Consider the following 7,027-nt stretch of genomic DNA (forward strand, 5'->3'; position numbering starts at 1 on the left):
TGAGCTAGAAATGAATGGAAGTGAATGAGGCTTCAGAAAAGCTTCATTATTACTCAGCCCAATAGAACTTTAACCCCGCCCATAAAGGTTTTTCATTGGTTAAAAACAACATATTCTTCCCGTTTATTGGTCGAATATCTGCCAATCAAATGTTGAGTCAAATTGCTTTTATGACTCATATTTGTTAGAATGGGAGTTGCTCTCACCACTGTAATGTAGACAAACGCGAGAAGAGATGTTCATTAACTATTAAACGTAAAGATAGCCTTGATTTTAGTATAAAAGGGTATTACTGAAAAGTGTTTGATCATTTTAGCATCATTTCTTGCTTTGTTTCGTAGTTTGGTGTTTTGTTTGTGTTTATCCCCAGAAACCTGTTGGTATCCTGCCCAACTTTTTATTACAATGTAAAAATAAATAAGAAAAAGGAAGAAAAAAACAGTTACCTGTGTTTTACAGATTTTTTTTTTTGTAAGAGTTGTTAATCCTGGTTGGTGCTTACTACAACACTACAGTGGAAAAACTACATTTTCACTATAATCACAGCTTTAGTTCAGCTGAGGCTGTTTTAAAGCTCTTTATAGATTAAGTATATACTCAAGAAAGTCTTGTAGCTGTAGGAACAACTGATGGGGGATGCTCAGATTAATTTTCATCATTTTAAGAAGAGTATTTTATACAGGAATAATCTCAAATGATTCTTTAAAGTTGTCCCAAGGATAACCTTCTTTATCAGTTTATTGCACAGGGTTTCAGTACTCAGGCTGATCAACAGAAGATGGTAGCACCACTAAAGGAGGTCTGTACAGATTAGGGCCACTGAAAAAATAAGAAAGGATAACTGATTAAAAGATTTTATGTCAGTATAGTTTGAGAAAGAATTCAAAATTCTGACTTTTTTCTCAGAATTCTGACTTTTTTTCCCTCATAATTCTGACTCTGATATCATAATTCAATTCAATTCAATTCAGTTTATTTATATAGCGCCAAATTCACAACACATGTAATCTCAAGGCACTTTACAGTTCAACCAGATCATACAGTCAAATTGATACAAAGTTTTCTATCTAAGGAAAACCAGTTGATTGCATCGACTCATTGACTCAAATACAATCCCCCACACTAAGCATGCTTGTAGCGACAGTGGAGAGGAAAAACTCCCTTTTAACAGGAAGAAACCTCCAGCAGAACCAGGCTCAGTGTGAGCGGCCATCTGCCGAGGCCGACTGGGGTTCAAGGAGACAGAAGCAGAGATACAAAAAGCAGCTGTAAAAGGCGGCCCCGTCCAGGAAACACACAGCCAGGCAGACGAGCTCCAAGGCAGCTCCCATGCCAGAGGACGAAGAGAGCACATCCACTCAGTCACGGTCAGAGAAACAGGACCACACTGGAAAACAGGCCGATCTCCAACATCTATTAACAAGGGTGTTGATAGAAGCAGCACAGCTGATGTTTTTTTCCAGGATGACGTCACAGCCAAACAGGAACAGACGAGGCAAAGCTACTCTGAGGAAAAGCAGAGAGAGCAGAAGGTTAGAGATTGAACTAACAGATTCTGCAGAATAGGAGAACAGAGAGAGAATGAAGCAGAATGATGAAATGGGGGTCCCTATGTCCTCCAGCAGTCTAAGCCTATAGCAGCATAACTATAGAGATAGCTCAGGATAACCTGAGCCACCCTAACTATAAGCTTTATCAAAAATGAAAGTTTTAAGCCTAGCCTTAAAAGTAGACAGGGTGTCTGCCTCACGGACTAAAACTGGTAGTTGGTTCCAAAGGAGAGGAGCCTGATAACTAAAAGACCTGCCTCCCATTCTACTTTTAGAAATTCTAGGAACCACTAGTAAACCTGCAGATTGAGAGCGAAGTGTTCTGTTAGGAACATAAGGAACAATCAGATCTCTGATATAAGATGGAGCTTGGCCATTTAAGGCTTTATATGTGAGAAGGAGGATTTTAAATTCTATTCTTGATTTAACAGGAAGCCAATGAAGAGAAGCCAGGATAGGAGAGATATGATCTCTCTTTTTCATTTTCATTAGAACTCTGGCTGCAGCATTTTGGATCAGCTGAAGGCTTTTAACTACAGTTTGTGGACTTCCTGATAGTAAAGAATTACAATAGTCCAGCCTTGAAGTAACAAATGCATGGACTAGTTTCTCAGCATCACCCCTGGACAGGATATTTCTAATTTTTGCAATGTTCCTCAGATGAAAGAAGGAAATTCTAGAAACCTCTTTGATATGGGATTTAAATGACAGGTCCTGATCAAAAATAACACCAAGATTTTTTACTTTATTATCTGAAATCAGTTTAATCCCATCCAAATGAAGTGACTGGCTAATCAGTTTCTTTTTCAGAGACTCTGGTCCAAAGACTATAACTTCTGTTTTGTCTGCATTCAGAAGCAGAAAGTTAAGAGTCATCCAGGTTTTTATGTCTTCAAGACATGCCTGTAATCTATGTAATGGGTTAGCTTCATCTGGATTTATAGACAGATATAGCTGGGTATCATCAGCATAACAGTGGAAATTAATCCCATGCTGTCTAATAATTCTACCAATTGGGAGCATGTATAAAGTAAAGAGAATTGGTCCTAGCACTGATCCCTGTGGTACTCCACAGGTAACCTTTGAGCGTGTTGAAGATCTATCATTAACATGAACAAACTGAATTCGATCAGATAGATAAGATTTAAACCAGTCTAGAGCTGTTCCTTTAATTCCAACAAAATATTCAAGTCTTTCTAAAAGAATATTATGGTCAACTGTATCAAATGCAGCACTAAGATCCAACAGGACGAGCACAGATACAAGTCCATTATCTGAGGCCATGAGAATATCATTAGTGACTTTCACCAGAGCTGTTTCAGTGCTATGATGAGCTCTAAAGCCAGACTGAAACTCTTCAAAAAGTTCATTATGGTGGAAGTGATCGCAAACTTGTTTGGCAACTACTTTCTCAAGAATTTTGGATAAGAAAGGAAGATTGGATATAGGTCTATAATTGACCAAGTCATCTGGGTCAAGAGACGGTTTCTTAAGCAGAGGTTTAATTACAGCAATCTTAAAAGCTTTAGGTACATATCCCTGTAACAGAGATAGATTAATCACATCTAAAATGGAGGAGGAGATCAAAGGGAATACCTCCTTAAATAACCTGGTTGGAACTGGATCTAACATACAAGTTGAAGGCTTAGATGAAGACAATAATTTTGCTAATTCAGAAAGTTCAACTGGATCAAAGCAGTCTAAACCCGGTTCAGATTCCATGACTACCTCAGGTACAATCGCGGATAGAGGAGTGCTTATGATCTTATTTTTAATAAGATCAATCTTATTTATAAAGAATCCCATAAAATCATTGCTGCTAAGAGCAGGTGGAATGGACGGTTCAACAGAGCTATGGCTCTGGGTGAGTTTGGCAACTGTATTAAAAAGAAATCTAGGATTATTCTTATTCTCCTCTATTAATGAGGAGAAGTATGCTGCTCTTGCTTTACAAAGGGTCCTCTTATACAGCAGTAAACCATTTTTCCAGACTAGGAAGGACTCTCGCAGGCCTGTGGAGCGATATTTTCTCTCCAGTTTCCTAGCATTTTGCTTCAAAGTACGCAGCTCTGCATTAAAACAAGGAGCAAGCTTTCTATTTTTAACAGTTTTCATTTTCAAAGGAGCTGCGTTGTCTAAGGCAATACGCAGAGAACTAGCAACCCCATCAACAAAATCATCAACCTGTGAAGGGGAATAAGCTAAGCTTTTGCACTCTGCAGCACTGCTCAGTGACACAGAGGAGAGAGAAAGTGAAGCAGATTCTTTAAAATGTATAACTGCTCTATCTGATAAAGATCTACTAAAATTGAACCTTCTTTTGGGGGAGGAGAACTCTGTTAAAGTAATCCTGAAGGTTATTAGAAAGTGGTCAGAGAGGACAGGGTTGTGAGGAAATACTGTTATTTCTTCACATTCTATGCCGTAATAATAATTCTGACTTTAATCTTTTTTCTCATAATTCCGACTTTAATCTCAGAATTATTACTTTAATCTCATAATTCTGACTTTTTTCCCTCATAATTCTGACTTTAATCTAATAATTCTGACTTTAATCTGAGAATTCTGACATTTTTCCTCACAATTCTGACTTTAATCTCAGAATTCTGACTGAATTCTGACAGCTAACAAACATGTTAGCATCATGCCGTAGCCATGTCTGTTTTAGAGACTAAAGCAGACATAAAAACTTCTCTTGTTTTAATCACCTTCTGCATTTCAATGAATGAAATAGCATCATCGGGGACCCCTCTGGCACTTAAAAAGTCACCTTTTCCACCAATGTGTTACTGGCCCTCCCAAACAACTCACATCTCTGCCTTCATGGTGCCCATCTACAAGATCCAAAATTCTGAGATTAAAGTCAGAATTCTGACATTAAAGTCAGAATTGACATTTCTCTGACACTAAAGTCAGAATTCTGAGATTAAACGCAGAATTCTTAGATTAAAGTCAAAATTCTGAGATTAAATAATATTTAAGAATCAGTTCACTTTTTTATTTTTTCAGTGGCCCTAATCCTCTTCCGTTAATATGACTGCAGGGGGCAGTATTGCATTACAAACAGAGTTGTGCAAAAAAACACTCATTATTTATCTATGACTTATTTTCTAAGCATTTGTTTCAAAATAAAGGGAAGATTAAAAAAAATCCCTTATAAAAACCACTTGCTTTGTGTGAGTTTGGAAAATAGCTGCGATCATCACTGAATCAGGATTGTTATGATTCCCAAACACACCCTGTATATTAGACATAGTAAAAAGGAGGAACCCCCCCTTTTCATTATTTAATGGTTTTAAAAATTAAAGTTAGATATTTACCAAACTGAGATAGAAGTTCTCAAACAAGACACTCATCTAATTTTTTTTTCTAGAATTTTATGCATTTAAAATGTTCAGTATGTCACTCCTTGAAAACGTGCTACTATTTCACACCCTGTCATTATGTCTAATTGATGCAGCTGACCTGCTGACCAGTAGAGCCCAGCTTAAAGGCAGTGACATTAAAGACACTCGGAGCAGCTTGAAGCTTTAGTCTGTTCGTACGATGAACCGCTAGCTTGCCAGACTCAAAACTCTTCTGCTTCAAATAATTTCCACATCTGCCTCTTCTCTCCTTCCCACACCTTGACTCACACAGTGAATATCCCTCTGATCTAGCAATCTAGATCAGAGGGATTTGGACGCTCAAGTGGCCTTTTGGCTTGTGTTTTATGGATGTGAGGTATAGTTGGTATTACCAATGTATTCAACTGGAAACTACAGAACCAACCTTGTGATGTCACCACTTAGATGGCGGCGACCATCCCAAAAATTATAAAGGCATGCTTTTTTGTTTTATACATATGTATTTTTCATAATTGTACTATGATTGTGGGTGATAGTCAGACAAAATCTTGTTAATTAAATTAGTTCAGTTTACCGTTTCATTTCCACTTAACATCTGCAATTAACTTCAAAAGAGGACAAAATGGCCTCTCCAGCTGGTTTAATCAGCTCTGATAGGCAATCTTAGACACTCTTACCGTTTTGTTTTCTTTTTCTTTACATAAGGAAAAACGTTTATGGCTTTACATTTTCCTTTTTGATGAAACTTATAGTTAGAGTAGCTCAGGTTATCCTGAGATATCTCTTTAGCTATGCTGCTATAGGCTTAGACTGCTGGAGGACATAGGGACCCCTTTTCATAATTCTGCTTTATTAAATTCTCTGTTTTCCCGTTCTGCAGTATTTTTTAGTTCAACCCTTAAATGTATGTGCTCTCTTCATCTTCTGACATGGAAGCTGGCTCAGAGCTCGTCTGCCTGGCTCTTTGTTTCCTGGACAGTGGAGCTAGTTACCAGTTGCCTTTTGTATCTCTGCTTCTTTTTCTTTGTCATCTTCTGTCTCCTTGAATCAGAGTCGGCCTCAGCAGATGGCCGCTCACACTGAGCCTCGTTTTGGTTCTGCTGGAGGTTACTTCCTGTTTTCCTCCCCACTGTTGCTACAAGCATGCATGGTGTGAGGAACTGTCATAGTCAATGTGTTGATGCAACCGACTTTTTTTCCTTAGATAGAAAACTTAAAATTAATCTGACTGTTTGATCTGATTAAATTGCTGCTGTAAAGTGCCTAAATCACATGGGTTCAATTGGCGCTGAATAAATAAACTGAATTAAATTCACACACCTCTGGAACAAGATGTTCCTCTCTAAACCACAGGGTGGCAGCAGAGACACCATTATGTGGAATATTCTACTTCGAGATTTTAAAGTAGGTATATTAACCAAAAACTGTCAACAAAAATACTACAATCATTTATTCACAACAAAAAAGAAGGCTAATAAATAGTTCCTACTCTTTTAAAAATAAGTTTTCATGTTTTATGGGGGGGAGAGTCTGTCCATTTTCTCCTGCCTCATGATCAGGGTCATGGTGGGTCTAAGGCAGTCCATGCATAAAAGGCGGGTTACACCCTGGATAAGTCACCAGTCAATCTGTCCAAAGGTCAGTTACTCCATTAAATAGTCCCTGCTCGATAAAGGGATTAGGGATTACGGGCGACATTCAGTTTTATTCAACTGTATAAGTTTATTTTTAAGAAAGGGGCAAAGGCTTGATTTCATGCCAACCTGTGCCACAGAGCTAAAGCCGTGTACATGGGGCTCCACGGTGTTGCCATAGCAACGACTGCTTTCCAATTCTCCTGGAGGGAAAACTGCATCCCATCCATTTTCTCGCGAGGGGTGCTGGTGCCTATCTCTAGCTGTCAATAGGCGAGGTCCACCCTGGACAGGTCGCCAGTCAATCTCAGGGCAACACAGAGACAAACAACCATTTACGCACACACTCACACCTGAGGAGAATTTAGAAAACCAATTAACCTAACAGTCCTGTCTTTGGACTGTGGGAGGAAGCTGGAGTACCTGGAGAACATGCAAAGTCCATGCAGCAAGAGCGGATTTGGAATAAATATATGGATTAAAGCGTATTTATCAA

Source organism: Cyprinodon tularosa, unplaced genomic scaffold (genome assembly GCF_016077235.1).
Source record: "Cyprinodon tularosa strain WSP-4 unplaced genomic scaffold, ASM1607723v1 ctg894, whole genome shotgun sequence".
In the NCBI taxonomy this organism is placed as follows: domain Eukaryota; kingdom Metazoa; phylum Chordata; class Actinopteri; order Cyprinodontiformes; family Cyprinodontidae; genus Cyprinodon; species Cyprinodon tularosa.